This window comes from Cupressus sempervirens, chromosome 11 (assembly GCF_028749045.1).
Source record: "Cupressus sempervirens isolate cs-2001-9-10 chromosome 11, ASM2874904v1, whole genome shotgun sequence".
NCBI classification, from domain to species: domain Eukaryota; kingdom Viridiplantae; phylum Streptophyta; class Pinopsida; order Cupressales; family Cupressaceae; genus Cupressus; species Cupressus sempervirens.
In genome coordinates, this window is record NC_143128.1 from 651,856,472 (window position 1) to 651,874,654 (window position 18,183).

An 18,183-nucleotide genomic window follows, 5' to 3' on the forward strand; every position below is an offset into this window, starting at 1 on the left:
AAGTCATCACGTGTATTGATGTATGAATTACCATCATATACACCTCCCAAACTTGAGAAGGCATATTCAAAAACTATATCTTCTTCAACATCAAATTTAGGGGAATTGACTTCACTATATGAAATTTCAAAACATGTCAAAGCACAAGCATCCTTAGATAGATTAGCATACTTTTCAAAATCATGAGCCAACAAATCTGAAATCTCATTAGCAATTAACAAGACTTCATTACTAGTTTCTTTTCCTTGATTGTGATTATTATCTGGATAGCTTGACACATTTATATAAGTAGACTTGTTAGTAATACATTATGAAAAAAAAAATTTGTTCATCCCATAGATCTTCTTCTTTAGACAATACCTCAACAACCGATATCGTAACACATTCACATTCATTACTAGAAGAAAGACTATTACTGTTGTTACACTTTTCCTCTTATTTATACTCATCATCATAAAAAGATGAATCCACTTTATGCATGTCATCAAACTACTGATTAATATTGTCTAATTCATAAAACTGAGACTCTTCATCTTCAATATCATTTTCAATAGATTCATTGCATTCGTTAACATTAGACTCATTAGCATTCAAAGCAATTTCAATCTCCATGATAAAATCTTAGATTTCACAAATCTTGTCTAATCTTGACTTTGCTCACCAATCAATAGAATGTGGCATAAAAACTTCTAAGAGTACCATTGGCCATGAAGACTCCTTCGGTCTGAAAAAATCATCAAGATTCATAACTACTGATTTAAACTTCATGTAAATTTGAAATCCACTAAGACCCTTGATATCACCAATTGTATTCCTTATCATTATGACGGTCTTATTATGAATCTTTCCTTTCAACCTAGAAATATTTGCATGAACACTTTCAAGAGTTGGCACATCATTTTCAAACCTAGATTCTGATTCCATCTTTTAAAATTTTAAACTCCTACCTCTATTTTCTTAGTGCTGAAACACTGATGGAGGCAACTATTTTGTTCATTCAATTTTCATTAAAAACAGATACATGAAAATTGTAAATACCTTTATGTGTTGCTATTTGAAACCTCAGATCTGCTGGTTGGCAGAGGTACAAATATGAAATCCTTCACACCACTAATAGGATCCCTGTAGAGCCACCACCTCCTTGAAGAGGAAAATAAAATCATAGCAGTGATTCACCCTTTGAAATCAGTTACTTCAGCAAATAAAAACAACTACATAAACCATTAATCAATAACTTTATACTTCATCTTTCCCAACAAACTAGATTTGCCCACAAATACTAAAAGCCTCTGATATTTAAAATAAACCATGCACTAGATCAAAGATTTAGATCATAGCCACCACTCACACTTAGTGAGAAAAGATTTGAAACAATTTACCACTAATAAATCTCAAATTCACAACTTGTAGCAGATCTATACAACCTTCTACGAAATAACTCTCTTCAAATACACTTCACAAACTTAAATACAACAAGCTAAAACTTAATCCAATGAAGTGTATGAAACTTATCAAACTATTCTCCTCCTCTTAGTTTTGAAACTCACTTGATGGAGAACACTATCTTTAAACAATCTATTTTCATGAAAAGGTAATACATGAAAGTAAAAATACCTTAAGATCCAGATGGCTAAAAGTTCTCTATCCACCATTTACAACAGCACACCAAAAATCTCATCAATTCTTTACTGAATTGTTTGAACCAGCACATCACAAATATTACCAATAATTTGAATGTTTCAACCTCTTCGAATCTACTCTTCTCCTATAGCAAGTAATCATAATTCATGTATAGAACTGCACTGGTATAGAGATTAACTTTGAGTTGCCACTCACATTAAATGAGACATGAATTGCATTAGTCCTAAAGATACCACACACTAAAACAAAAATAGATAGAAGACATCTCTTCATATTTACCTTGAATTTAAAACCTCTACACAAAGTTGTAACATAACTTTCTCGACTCTAAAATTACAACAGCCACTCACCAAATTAAATTGATTGAAGGTATACTCATCTCTCAACACAATTTGCATCTAATTTAAGAATTACTATTGTAAGAGAATAAAGTGTACTGGGGAACATGGAATTTCAGCAAGGATATGAAAAGAACACCATAATTCCTCACTGCTACAATAACATTTTTCTATTTTATTGAATCCTTTTCAAATTCACAAGGTTTTTCTATCATTTAAATTCAATACAACTCCCTAGCAGAGTCACCATTTTGTTGGCTCCTGATTTAATAGTTTTGAAAATGACCAAGAAACTAGACCAATGCATCTAAGGCTAGAAAATTCCTATGGTAGATACATTCGACTACAGTCTTGGGCCAACTATAAGGCTTGACCCTTCTTTACTTCAAGCTCTACAAGACCTAGGCAGGTTAACCTTGAGGTTCTGATATATGGTACCAGTGCAATTAAACATAAATCTGAACCTATTTACTGCAAATGAAAACCCCTTTATCTTCTAATACTTATGTGATGACATAGGAATGAAACAGCTACAAACCATAACCTATGAACCCATAAGCTAAGTGAGGATTAATTACTTTTAGCCCACTACAAAACATGAAGAACTGAATTTATTTGATTAAAATGATTTGTACAAATGACATTCGTATCAGTTTACATTTGATTTAGTGATCAATGCCTTATCCATTGGAACATAGATTCATTACCAGTAGGATGACCTAAATTGACTGCCTTACAATTAAGTTTGTCAACTAAAATTCCCCAATTCCATTCTTATGAAATATCCCCTCCATACCCCAGAAACCCTATTAGAACATTGAAGCATTTACCTAACTCCTTGAATGAAAAGAAACAATAGATCTAACATACAATTCATCCAAGTTGCCTTAAATCAAATGAACCTTATTCATTTAATTACAAAGTCAATAGCATATGAAGAAATCAGGAGATAGAATAAGAAAACCCAGATAATTCATTATAAATTCCCTTTTGTATTTATCCTTGGAAAGACCAAATACATTAAACTAGTAATATTGAATGCAACTCAAGATACCTCACATGTTCTAGCATCAATTACCATTATCTCAGAAACAATACATGAAGTAAAATGAAATCTGCACAAGAGTGGATGTGTGGTCTTCACTATTAGAGCATAGCTCAATAGACAGGAAGCAAAACCATCAACAATCTTGGTTTCACAGTAGAACACTGGAACCCTGCTAGTTTCCCTAGAGAAAACTACTAACAACTACAATGAAAAAGAGAAAGAAGGATATAGGTGAGAAAGAATTCCTAGATCTGTTCTATGTTTGACATCTATCCACTTGAAAAACCTCTCTTAGAAATGAAAAGACTCCCTCTAATCTCTTTCCCCTTTGATCTGATTTGGTTTTCATTAATCTTCTATTACTAATTTGAAAATATCTCCTGTTGAATGATGAAAACCTTTTGAGTCACCAAAATCTGAAAACCTACTAAAATGCTGGTAAAAATTTGAGTTTAAACTGATTGAATTTGATTAAAATGAATCCCAACTGCATTTTTACCATGTTTTACCAATCCTATAATTGCATTTTCAATTTTAGCTCATTCCACTAAGAAGGGCCCAAATTTTACATTTTTTGCTATAACTCAAACCAATGAATTCCTATGAAAAAATGAACTCCATAATCTAAAATTTCATCTTCTCCCTGTTCTGACGATATATAACATTGCTATATTTTCTTACCAGAAACCTTCAAAATCTTAGTTTGAAAAAATGTCCCCCTGCTATAAATGTCTGATCTGCACTTCTTATTTTTCAAAAATTTAAAATATCTAAAGTTTAAACTTTATAACAAATACCCTTTTGATTTTAAAAGCTTTGCTTGCACATACATTTTGAAGAAATAATTAAAACTAATATTTTTAATCATTTTCCAAATTTCTCCTTACCCCTTTTGAAAAACATTTTAAAATGACAGTTTAAAATATTTTATTTTATTTTCCCTCAGCCCTCAATTTTGGGGTCAACCCTCCTTTGATTGGGTGCCACATGGTGGCCTCTGATTGGTCAACCTCAACTTGCTATCTCATCGTCACGTGGCACTCACCCACTTAACCATATTTTTTAACCACCTTGCATCTTCAGGAAGCGAGCATGCACTGGCCATTGATCTAGGCCACGTGTCATGATCTAGTGCGTTGATCTTAATCTACTCTTGTGGCACCACCTCACCACCAGCTGGGACCCACAGCCACATGGTGCTCACCTACAATCCTGCATTTCTTAACTGGTGAGCATCTCCATTTTGTGGGCATGTGCCAACCCTCCGATGTGGACATGTGTCACAATCGTGTGCACTTGGTCGAAATTCACCACATCAGCATGTGCATTGGTTTGTTCAAAATTTCTCTGTCTTCAACCGGTCAGGTGGGCCCCTCCACGTGCACACCACATCTTCCTTGGCTTATAAAATTTGACATCTTTAAGACATGTTATAGGTTGAGTGTGTGGCCATAAAAGCAAATATAAAACACCTCACATTGAACATGTGGGATCAAAACTCATGTTGTGTTTTCCAAACTACCCACGTGGACTATGGCATCGATGCTACCCCCTAAACTCTTAGGCGTGTAGTTCTTTATTTTTTACTGTGGGCCTTCCTTGCCATGGCCTACTCTTGTGGTGCCCCTTTTACCCTTCGACATGGGTGGATTTCATTCTATGAGTTCCCTAGTGTGAGAGACTTCTTCTTTGCATGCAGATCCTTGCACTTTCTTTGGACATGAGCTACTTTTTATAAAATGTGGGGACCCAGTTCAATGCATGAGCTGCCCCATTTGATGTGGAATTCCTCTTTTTCATTGCATTGAATCTGTTCCTTTCTTATAAACTAGTGACATCTCTCTCTTTGCATGCGTGGGCCTCTATAATAGCATCTCCTTTTAACAATGGCAGACTCTCTTTTTTTGGCACAGGTTGCCTCTATTTTTTATGGTTTCCATTTGCATGAGATTTGGCTTTCCTCAACATGCCAGCTCCTCTTAACTTTTTTGTTGGTGTCTTCTTGTTGTTGTGCTTTATCTTTGTTCCTAGAGTTTCTCTTGAATGCAGAGCTGAGCCCATCTTATCATGTGAACCAACCTTTTCCCAATCATAGACAATAACTTCTAGAGCTTGAGAATCTGAATCCTTCATAGTGAAGGTGAAATCCTTGTTAAACTCTAGATTTAGGTTACTCATTTTAATTTTGGTTTTCTTTGCTAGAAGCCTCTCTCCTAATAGCTTAAGTTTCACGTAAAGGTCCTTTCAAGGAAATTTTACTAGGTAAATGAAGACTATTGTCGAAAAATTTAATGCTAAGAAGAGGCTTTGAAGATTGATGAATTGATGGGTTTGAAGCATCTTTAGAAATAGCATGCATGACATGTCCAGTAGAAGAACCAAGATATGCAAATGGTAGCTTGCTTATTACTGGCTGAAGTAAACCATTCCCAAGAATTTTGATTTTCTATAATAATGTATCAAGATAAGTTTGAAACATTGTCACTTCTTTTGAACACCCCAAATCCCAGCATCTTATGAATCTGGTGAAAATTAGTCGGGCCCCAAAGTGGGTCCAGCTAAAAAAAAATTGTTTTCGAACAACTAAACTGCAAAACTAATCCATTAACCATCTCATACTGATTAGAAATAAGTTTGATCATCAAACCATTAATTAAAGATCACTTTACCATTAATTTGCAACTTGTCAAATTTGTGCCAGGAGGTCCTATGACTAACCTTAAAAACTGACCAGAACACCTGATCGGGCTCTAAAAAATGGCACATTAATTCTTTATTCCACATCCTTGTACCATGTCAAATCTTTTCTCATGATGAATTTGGGGTTAGAAGATATTTTCCATCAAACTTGACCTCTCAGAATTGCCTGCAAGCAAACATGTTAGAAGACAATAAATTGGGTTTAGATTTGGCTTTGAAAACTGGGCAAATTGACACTTGGGAGAACAAAAACTAGGGTGTTGGTTCACTGTCATGAGGAAATTATAAATATATAATTTGGGATCATGATGAATAATAGGGCACATTTGGCGAACGGTCAAAGTAGGCTATTCAAATTTGCAGACTAGAAATAATAGCAGGAAAGCATTTTTTGCAAATGGAATTGACCTAGAAAAGTGTGCAAACAGATTCATCAAGATTTGAAACTTGGCACACTTGGAGTATTTTTAGAGTATAACATAGTGGTACAATCTATTAAATCTCACCTATCATGGATTAGGAGTTATAATGTCAAAAACAGGGGTACTAAAAAATTTGCATTTGCTAACACTACTAAAAATTCAGAAATTGCATTTGGAATCGCATTTGAAAACTGATCAAACAGATTTGTCATAAGCTCAAATTTGAAATGTAGCAAGTCTCTGACCTCTACAATGCAACTCAAAAGGAATTTTAGTATTTTGGTCAACTGGTTCAAAGTTATAATAGGTCAAATAGGGCCTTCTAGAATTTAGAACTAAGTGCATTAACATGACAACATTAAATTACCAACTTTGAGGGATTTAAAACCTAGTGAAACAGACTCAAAATGACTCAAAATCTGAAACATAGGTTCTCTATTATGGACACTACGCATTTCCAAAGTGGCATGTCATGAAGCATTGCTAGGTGCGAGATATTTAGTTGCAAACACAAGCTCCTATCGCTGTTTGACACTAAGGTGAAAATGCAAATTTAGAATTTGCTCAAAACAAGACTTCACGAGACGACTTCAAAAAAGAAATTTATCATTGTGAAATAAGTGGACACACTAAATGAAATATGTTAGAAGCATTAAACACCTCTTAGGTCTCAAATGGATAGCCGGATATGCATGCATTAAAAATAATTTATAAGGCTTAATTTCTCAATGGTACTCCAAATCGGGGCTTCAATTTTGAGTCCCAACAATAGGAAGGTTTGTAAGCTTATATCTCAATTGGTTACCACAACCTCTCTATGTGTTATGGTTAATGGTGTCCCCTTTTGTTTTTTCAAACCTTCCAGTGGATTAAGATAGAAAGACCCCTTTTCCCCTACTCTTTTTGTTATTGTTGTTGAATCATTGTCAAGACTGATCTCAACCCATAATAACGTGAAATCTCTAGGAGACATTTGACCATCCTCACATGATATATATAATTTCTCTCATCAAAAATTTGTTGATGATATAATTCTTGGGGGAGTTGCTACCATTAAGGAGGTTTTGAGCTGTCGTTTTGCATGATGCTTAATGATAGGAATCCTTTCAAATTCCTCTCTTGAAAAGCTAATCTAGGATCAACTCCAAGGTTTTGGGTGATCTTGCAACCTATTGAAATATGCTCGATTGAAGATAAATATGTTTGTTCATAGGGAATCATTTTCTGGTTCTAACCAATTTTGAATAAGATGTTCAATCTTCTTGTTGTCTCAAAAATTAACCACAAAGAAATATATTTTTGGTATTTTTCATTTTATGATGAATGCAATTTAACAATGCAACTATATGAATTCCTAATTTAACCAAGTGTTAGTAAAGCAAATAAAAAAGATAAGATAATGACAAATGAAAGAAAATAAATTGAAATGGAAATTCCTAATGGACATAAACCACGGTAACAACACGTTTGTAAGTTAAATCATTGAAAATTTTGGGTAGAAAACCGATGAAAATAGGAGCAGCACTTCCTCAAATCCACTGATGCAATCATCAATGGAAACTTAGTATAAACTGAAAGACCTTTCACTTCTCATTGAATTGCAAGACCATGGAAAGTATGCTCATGCGAGACAAGAAGCTATGTAGGAAAAAAAGTGTGATCTCTTCCCCAACTCGGTATGTTAGAGGAATTCATCAGCACATGGCAAACACCAAAACAAAAAGATTGCACAATCAAATCAACATCACAAAACCATTGGCTCCATTATTATTATGAACAAGAATTCACAAAAATAACACACTCCAACAAGAATAACTACACTCAAAATGAGATCACCAATAGCATATATTATTGCATCAAAATAATGTCCCCAAATACATGTTATATTCTTGAATTTATAAGAAATCATCTCCTCAATTTGTGCTAAGAATGAGAGATCTCTTAATGAAAATATATTCTTACACTTAATAAAACCAACATAATTATATACAAATTGACTCTCCAAATGGTGTTAAGTAGGACTCCACCCTTTTTTTTATCAATTAATGGGTCCATGATGTTGAAAGTTGATTGAAGAAGCTAAATAAAGAAGACCATTGTTGAGAGAGATTGTTGAACAAGACTATGTGTTTCAATCATTTTTTTGTTACTAATGTCAAACCTACTAAACTTGTTATTTTCCAATAAGACAATTGCATATAAGATTCAAGTACTATCACTTAGTTGATTGATGAAGAGGATTTGATCAAAAGATGTAACAACAGCACCTAGAGGAAAGGTTGTGTTATGATTATGTAATGAACTACAAGGATCAGTTAAGACAGTGGTAACATGATGCATTGATAATCTACTTAAGGTTACAAATGTTGGATACACTAAGAAAGATTAGAAGAATATGTGATACAAAGATTCTCTGCTAAGCTTGACCGAGTGGATAATAGGTGCTGAGAAAAGTCAGTGCAAGCTGAGCAAGACACTTGATGCCAAGTAATTTTGTAGAGGATGCCAAGTAACATAGCGTGTGCTAAGCATTAGAATATTGATAATGCCAAGCTATTAAATTATTTCAAAGATTGTGGATTTGATGAATCTAAGCTGACAAGTTTATTTTCTTGGATTTTGTGAACCAGGTGGAAGATAAGGATGATGAGCTGGTGGCACAAAATTCTAGGTAAATTGTTTTGAGGCAAATTCAAACTGGATTCGAGAAGAATTTTCTAGAATAGATATGGAATATAGGATAGATACATTGTATCCTACCTAATCCATCAAACCCTACACTGGATGATGGAGAATGAGTGGCAAAATATCTTAATTTACTATTTATAGGAATGACTGGTCATGAAGCAAGGTTGTCATGTGCACGAACAAAAGGAAGACAAGGATTCAAAGGGTTTTACTTCATTAGATGACCTAAGAGAAGAGTTTGCAATGGCATGTTTAGCAAGAAGGCTTAAGGAGATAAATGCTTGAAGGGTGAACAAGCTATCAGAGTTGCAATGAGTGAAAGCCAAGAAGAATGGAGGACTAAATAGAGATCTGTAATCTGAAAATGAAGTTGTAAGTTGTATTAGATCAAGCCTTACTATTACTCTCTAAATATTGTGTCAGTCTAGCAATTCTTTGGATTAAGATTGACCTAAAAGTCATTTGTAAATCCTTTAACTGGGTGACATTCCAAGTGAATGGTCTAAAGTCCTCTAACAAGGCTCACTTCTAATACGGTGAATGAAATCTTTTAATAGGGTCACATTTAACAGTGTGTAATGTAACCTTTAATAGGGTTGGCCTTTCACATGGCATCACTTCAGAAGAGTGAAAAGAGTAGCATGTTACTGGTGGTTTTTTCCAAATTAGGTTTCTACATAAGTCATTGTGTTATGTGTTTTGATGAATCTGTTATGTTTCATGCTTTACATTTTTTCAAGTTGATTTGATAGTAACCTACAAGTTTTAGATGATTGCATAATCTTATGGATGTATGCATGAGTATAAATATTTTATGGGTTCATTAAGCTGTGAAAATTTTATTTATACATCTAGACCTTGGTTAATTGATTCACCCCCCCTTTCAGTTATTCTAAAGAATTCCAACAATTGGTATCAAAGCCATCTACTTAAGAGGACTAGTTTGAAGGTACTAGAAGCACAAAGATCAAGATGTCAAAAATAAAACTACCTAATCTCAATAGAGATAACTTTCTTACATGAAAATTCTGATGAAGCTACACCTTGGAGGACTTGGAGATCATGCACAAACTACCATTGAAGTGGAACATGTCAATCTAGTAGGAGTCCTAACTACTGAGGATTTGAAGAAGAAGAAAGAACACAATTAGGTCATGTTGGAGATTGCCTCAGCCCTAAGCTATGCAAAATGTGATGATATCAAAGGTCTTGATAGCATAAGGAAAATGTGGGATTCCCTAACCACCATCTATGGAGGAGACACTAATGTTCAAAGAGCCAAATCTAAGAGTCTCAGAGCTAAGATTGATGATATGAGAATGGAAGAAGGTGAGAATATTGCTCAATATACTGCTATGATAAAAGAAGTTGTTAGTGCAATAAAAGGTGCTACTAGAAAAATAGATGATGATACTATGTTAGGCAAAGTCTTGAGGACATTGTTGCTTATTTAAACTATTAGAGTTTCTACAATTTATGAACTAAGATTTATTCTAAGAAATAATCTAATCCTTGAAGGTCTGGTAGGTAGACTCACTGCTTTTGAGCTATCTAACTTTGATCATTACAAACCTAAAAATCTTGAATCTAATTTCAAAGCTATGTTGTTGTTGAAGGATTCTGAAGAACCCAAACAAAAGAAGAGGAGAAAGATAAAATATGTGTATAGTGATAGTGATATAGATGAGGAAGATGTTGAAAAACTACAAGCACTACTTGCAAGAGAATTCCATAGAGGTAAAGGAAGGTTAAAAGGTAAGTTACCTATCATTTGTTTCAACTGCAATGAGGTTGGTCATATTGCTATAAGATGTCCATAGAAGAACTATAGAGGTGGTGACAAGTACAAAAGCAAAAGAAAAGATGATAGCAAAGATTACAAAGACAAAGGCAAGAAGTCATGCTACATTTCTGAAGAGGAAACAAAGAAAGAATCTGATGAACATAATGATGAAGTGGTGTATGTTGCAATGAAGGACAAATCTGATGAAGATGAGGCAATTGCACTTGTGACTTGTGTAAAAAAAATGACAAATGGATCATTGATAGTGGATGCTCACATCATATGACTGGAGACAAAAGTAAGTTCGTTACCTTAAATTGTTATGAAGGAAATAGTGTAAGATTTGGTAATGATGCACCATTTTTTATAAAAGGAAAAGGTTCTATCAAGTTCACAGATAAGATTTTTTGTGACAATGCTTATTATGTTGAAGGACTAAATTATAATATTTTGGGTCTGTCACAATAGAATAATTTAGGATGGAAGGTTGAGTTTGAAAACAATATTTCTAAGATATATGGTACTGATGGGAAACTGATTGGAAAAGGTGATCAAACTAGAAGTAATCTATTTTTATCTTCATATAGAAGATGCTACTTGTCTTGTTGCAAGATTTGATGATGTGTGGCTATGGCACAAGAGGTTATTTCATGTTAATTTTGATAATTTGGTTAGTATTAGTAACATGAAGAAAGTTAGATATTTTCCTAAGTAGAAGAAACCTGACAATACAATGTGCAAACAATGTCAGTTAGGCAAAATGACAAAGTCAAAATTTAAGAGTAAAGCTTATACCTCTAAAGAAATACTTCAGATTGTCCATATTAACTTGTGTGGGCCAATTGATGTGCAAAGCTACAAAGGAGATAAGTGCATTATGTTATTTGTTGATGATTATTCTAGAATGATGACACTCATTTTTTTGAAAAAGAAATCTGATGTGTTTCAAATGTTTAAGTGGTACTTAGCAAGAGTTGAGAAGGAAATAAGTAAGATTCTAAAATGTTTAAGATCCGATAGAGGAGGAGAATTCAAATCAAATGAATTTGAGATGTTATATAATGACAAAGGAATCAAAAACTAGACATCTGCACCTAGAACCCCTCCACAAAATGGTATTGTTGAAAGGAGAAACAACTCTATAATGGATTGTGCTAGGACACTCATGATGGAGAAGAATGTTTTTTTGAAATACTGGAGAGAAGCTATAATTAAAGTTGTTTATATTTTGAATCGTGTGCAAGTCAAGAAAGGTACTCATTCTACACCTTTTGAAATATGGTATGCACACTCACCCAATGTAAAATATTTTAAGGTATTTGGAAGCAAATGTTACATTCTTAAGGATTTTAGGAATGGTAAACTTGATGCAAAAAGTGAAGAAGGAATATTCCTTGGATATTCCACAAGAAGTAAAGCTTATAAGTGTTTGAATACTAACACTAACAAAGTTGTTGAAAGTGCAAATGTGAACTTTGATGAATATATAGAGGTACATGAGGCTGAACCTATGAAAGAACCAGAAGAATACAAATAATTTGTATAATTTTATGAAGGTATGCTTGCTGAAGAAGATGCTACAAATCAAGCTACAATCCAAAACCAAGTTTCATTGACTGCCAAGTCACATCATGTGAATGTTGAGTTACATTTAGGAATTGAGCCACATTTAGATGTTGAGTTATAGAATGAAGTGAATGCACATTTTGATTCTAAAGTTGGTGGACATGAAAGAAATGTTGAGATACCTGACAGAGATGCACATAGTGATTCAGAAGCTAAAAGATATAATGAAGAAATAAAAGTAGAGTCAAGATTGTCTAAATATGTCAAAAGACATTATCTTGTTGCTCAAATCATTGGAGATAAAGATGCTAGGCAAATGACAAGAAATAGATTGAGAAGTGATACATTTTTGCTAAGCATGAAGGAGCCCAAATCAATAAGAGATGCATTAGAAAATGTGGAATAGAGTAAAGCCATGGAAGAAGAGATTTAACAAATTGAGAAGAAGAGAACATGGAGTCTAGTTCCTAGACCAGAAGACAAAAATGTGATTGGCACCAAGTAAGTGTTTAGAAACAAGCTAGATGAAAATGGTAAAGTCATAAGTAACAAAGCAAGATTAATTTGCAAGGGATATGCACAAGAAGAAATAATTGACTATGGAGAGACATTTGCCCCTATTGCAAGATTGGAAGGAGTAAGAACTCTACTTGTCTATTCTACATACAAAGGTTTCAAGGTTTATCAAATGGATGTTAAATCTACATTTTTGAATGGCATATTAGAGGAAGAAGTTTACATAGAATAGCCAGAAGGATTTTTTGATGTTAAAATTAAGAACATAGTATGTAGATTACACAAAGCTCTATATGGTTTAAAGCAAGCACTAAGATCATGGTATGAGAGACTTCATAGTTATCTTGTGAAGATTGGATTTGAATGGACTGATGATAATAGAAATTTGTACATGAAGACAAAGAAAAGAAAAGGTATTTTGTTATCTAAAATATTTGTTGATGATATCATATTTGGAGGTCAAGATTCTTTATGTAAAGATTTTGCAAATCAGATGGAGCAAGAATTTGAGATGTCTATGTTTGGAGAGATCAAAAATTTTGTCAGTTTGTAAGTATATGAAATGAAATATGGTATATATATCACTCAGTCAAAGTATGTCAAGGAAATATTGAAAACTTTTGGATTGAAGGATTCCAAACTAGTAAGTACACCTATGGTAATAGCACACAAGTTGTCAAAGAATGATGATTCAGCTGAGGTGAATCAAACATTGTATAGGTCTATGATAGGAAATTGCAATATGTAGTACATAGTAGACGTGATATTGCATTATCAATGGGGATAGTTGCAAGATTCTCTACTATTCTAAGGGAGAATCATTTAATGGCTATGAAGAGAATAATTAGATTTCTGAAAGGAACAAAAGAGTTTGCTCTATATTACAAGAAGAATGAGAAATTTGAATTGAAAGCTGACACTAATGCTAACTGGGCTAGAAACTTTGATGACAGAAAGAGCACCAGTGGAGGAGCATTTTTCTTAGGAAAAAGACTAGTTACATGGACTAGTAAGAAAAAAATTGCACGTCACAATCTACTGTTGAAGCTAAATATGTTGTTGCTGCTGTAAATTGTACAAAAATTGTGTGGATCAAATAGCTACTTGAAGGAATGAAAGAAGAGATCACATAACATGTGACACTTTATTGTGATAATACAAGTGCTATCAATATATCAAAGAATCCAGTGATACACACAAAGACTAAGCACATTGCAATCAAGTATCATTACTTGAGAGAATTAGTTCAAGATAAAGAGGATTAGGATAGAATATGTTAATACAAAGGAGCAAATTCCTAATAGCTTCACAAAAGTACAACCTAAGGATGCTCATGAGTATCTAAGAGGTTAACTAGGGGTGATACCCCTATCAAAGGCTACCTAAGTAACAAGAGCACTACCCTACATCAAACAAGCTGATGTTCATATATTACACATTGATGTAGTGGATCTTACTTTAGGAGTTTCTTAAAGTAATCAAAGAGCTAAAATTTCCAAATCAGTCACAAGTAAGGTGATAGAGGAAGAAACTGAAGAAACTTAAAATGCTTATGTCTACATGTAAAGATAATATGTCTTTGGCATTGTTGTCAAATAGGGAGAAATTTTATTAAACTGGTCATCAGTGAGAAAGTATGTCAAAGGAAGACATCTAGAGATTTTTTATGTTGTTGATATAGAGATAGAGAAGAATACTAGAAAGAGGGAGGAATCCTAATCTACCTAGTAAGAGGGAGATACAAGAAGGAACCCAGAGGGAGTTATAAGTAAGAGTTTTTGTAACCTAATTAGAAGATGGAAGTTGCTAATAGAGGGAGCAATTTTCATACAAGTTCAAGTTTTCTTTTTGGTATATGTCTTATTGTTTTAACCTAGTCAGTTTGGTTGAACAAGATGTTCATTATCTAATTATTTTGGTTGATTAGTTTGGTTTTTCATCAATTCCAAAGAGGGAGATTATTGAAAGTGGATTGAAGAAGCTAAATAAAGAAGATCATTGTTGAGAGAGATTGTTGAACAAGACTATGTGTTTTCAATTATTGTTTTGTCACTCATGTCAAACCTACTAAACCTATTATTTTCTAGTAAGAAAATTTCTTATAAGATTCAAGTACTATCACTTAGTTGATTGATGAAGAGGATTTGATCAAAAGATGTAACAATAGCACCTAGAGGAAAGATTGAGTTATAATTATGTAATGAAGTACAAAGATCATTTAAGATAGTGCTAACATGATGCATTGTTAATATACTTAAGGTTACAAATTTTGGCTACACTAAGAAATATTAGAAGAACATGTGATACAAAGACTGTCTGCTAAGCTTGATCGAGTGGATAGTAGGTGTTGAGCAAAGTCAGTGGAAGCTGAGAAAGACAATTGATGCCAAGCAAAGTTTAGTTGATGCTGAGCACCAGTAAACTTTAGTTGATGTTGAGTGATTTTGTAGAGGATGTTGAGTAACATAGTGTGTGCTAAGCATCAAAAGATTGATAATGTTGAGTTGCTGCATTATTTCAAAGATCATGGATTCGATGAATCTAAGCTGACAAGTTTGTTTTCTTGGATTTTGTGAACTAGGTGGAAGATAAGGATGATGAGATGGTGGCATAAAATTCTAGGTAAACTATTTGGAAGCAAAGTCAAACTAGATTCTAGAGGAAGTTTCTAGAATAGATATGGAATATGGGATAGATACATTACAATCTACCTAATCCATCAAACCCTAAATTGGACGATGGAGAATGAGTGGCAAAATATCTTAATTTCTTATTTATAGGAATGACTTGTCATGAAGCAAGGTTTTCATGTGTGAGAACCTAATGGAGACAAGGAGTCAAAGGGTTTTGCTTCATTAGATGACCTAAGAGAAGAGTCTATAATGGCATGTTAAACAAGAAGGCTTAAGGAGATAAATGCTTGAAGAGTGAACAAGCTATCAAAGCTGCAATGAGTGAAAGCCAAGCAAAATGGAGGACTGAAAAGAGATCTCTAATTTGCAAATGAAGTTGTAAGTTGTATCAAATCAAGCCTTACTATTACTCTCTAACAATTGTATCAATCTAGGGTAAATCCTTTGGATTAAGGTTGACCTAACAGTCATTTGTAAATCCTTTAACTGGGTGACATTCCAAGTGAATGGTCTAAAGTCCTCTAACAAGGCTCACTTCTAATAGTGTGATTGAAATCCTTTAATAGGTTCACATTTAATATTGTGTATTGTAACCTTTAATAGGGTTGGCCTTTCATAGGGCATCACTTCAGAAGAGTGAAAATAGTAGCATGTTACTAGTGGTTTTTCCCAAATTGGGTTTCCACGTAAATCATTGTGTTATGTGTGTTGATAAATATATTATGTTTCATGCTTTACATTTCTTCAAGTTTATTTGACAATAACCTACAAGTTTTAGATGATCGCATAATCTTATGGATATATGCATGAGGATAAATGTTTTATGGGTTCACTAAGTTGTGAAAAGTTTTATTTATACATATGGACATTGGATACCTAATTCACCCCCCCTCAGTTATTCTAAAGAATTCCAACACATGAGCCTTTATGTGTCTTAAAAGAAAGAAAGAACTAGATAAGAAGAAGGAAGCAATAAGAGGATCTGAGAGTCACTAGAAGCTCTAAAAATAGAATCTTGGCCTCCTCTAGTTATTTATAGGAGTTAAACTATCATCAAAATGCATTTCATGCAATGTTCTAAATTAAGAGTTGGTAGTCAACTGATGGTGCACTATTAAATCTTCAAAAAAATTGGTGTACCTCTGTAAAAAGTGTACCTTACGCACCTTAGTGGAAGGTTCAAAACTCCAAAATTTTCCCAAGTGTCAGAACTGAATTTCTATCTTCTAGGTTTTCCTCCCCTTTATACCAGAGTGATGTTTGGATGTTTTCTCTTGAATTTCTCTATAATCTCCATCACTTGGGTAGATTATGGAAAATTCAAAGTGTTATAATTATCTTTTACTATTTGTCAGTAATTTCTAACCTCCATACAAATATCCTCAAAATCCTTAAGTTTAGTGTCTAGCTCTAATAGTGCCTCTTCAATCTTGAATTCTTGTCTGATATCTTCTTCTAATCAAGCATCTTCAAAAAAAAATTGGAACTCTTGAAAAGCTAATTGTACTAGAATGAGTTTAGTCTTTGAGTTATCTTCAAAAATATTAAGTTAGGCATCACTATGATACTTCTTAGCTTCCAAAATTTTCTCTTGTGTTTGATCTCTTAGCTTTTGTAATTCCTCATGTAATGTCTCCATTACTTTATTACTAGTTGCTATCGTCTCAAAAAAATCCTCTAACCGATCTAGTTCCTCAGTTGAGTACACCTCTATAAATGTATCATACCTTTGACCCTTTATTGATTGAAGTGCTTGAAGGTCTTTTCCCTAGGTATGTACCTCATCCATAAGCCCAAAATCCTTGTTTAATATAGACACCATATTTTCTATACTAGATTGGACATGGTGCAACAGGTTCAAATTAGCCTATATAATCTTTATACCTTTATCCTCAAAATTGTCATGCCATTTTTGACATGCATCCAAAAATGAATCTATCGGTACACTCCCCTTATCTCTCCTCTCTAAAGTCATAGTAAGAGTGATCTCTAGATTATCTAGGTCAATGGGGCCCACTACTCCATGTAAATAGCCTCTCATAAGCTTATTTTGTCTCCTTAGCATTACCAACTCAGAGTCATCTTTGTCCATGTTCCTAAACACTTCCTTTATACTTGTAGTAATTAATACCTTGGAAGTATCTACCATGGGTCTCAATAGTAGAACCTCCTTGATTCGATAGTCTATAGGGCTCAAGTCCTCAATGAAATCATGTGGAGGAGGGATTGCAATATGTGTAAGCAACTCCTAATCTTAGTTCTTCATTATGAAGGCCAATGTTCATGTTTCATCCGTAGGTGGCTTAGGCTTCTTGATGGCTTTCACTAGCTTATTCATTTCCTCCTCTGCACTCAAGTCTAGCTACCTTTTCTGAAAAACCATAACCTTCATCTTTAGCCAAGCTAGTGTAGTGCCCATGGGAGACATGTGTTTGGCTAAAGAGGAGGTTTATACTACTAGCCCTTTTCCCTTATCACTCCTTTCTAAAGTCTTCTCCTTTTGAGAGAGATCTATGTTGGGAGTTCCCGTATTTGTTGTAGCCAAAGTCATATCCTCTTTATCCTAAGAAGTTTGTTAAGGTTCTTCAAGTATCTATCCCTTCTCTAATACTTCATCAGCTGGCATATGTTCAAGCTCTTCTTCATCCACTACTTGTTCTTCTTCATTAGTGATAGGAGGGAGAGGAGTGACCGAGCCTTTATCCAAGAATGAGAGATCCTAGAGGCCCATGTGATAGAGGTAGCATTTGGTTCCAATCCTCTCCCAAGGGTTGATTCATAGGTGTATCTCATATTTTATCTCCCACCATCTTGGTTCCTACTAACATAAAGTCAAAATCAAAAATTT

At 33.9% G+C, this 18,183-nt stretch overlaps 1 pseudogene; it reads right to left on the bottom strand.

The window, feature by feature from the left end:
* LOC149531456 (synaptotagmin-2 pseudogene) overlaps window positions 1–18,183 on the bottom strand; it is a 75,570-nt pseudogene that overhangs the window by 3,258 nt on the left and 54,129 nt on the right.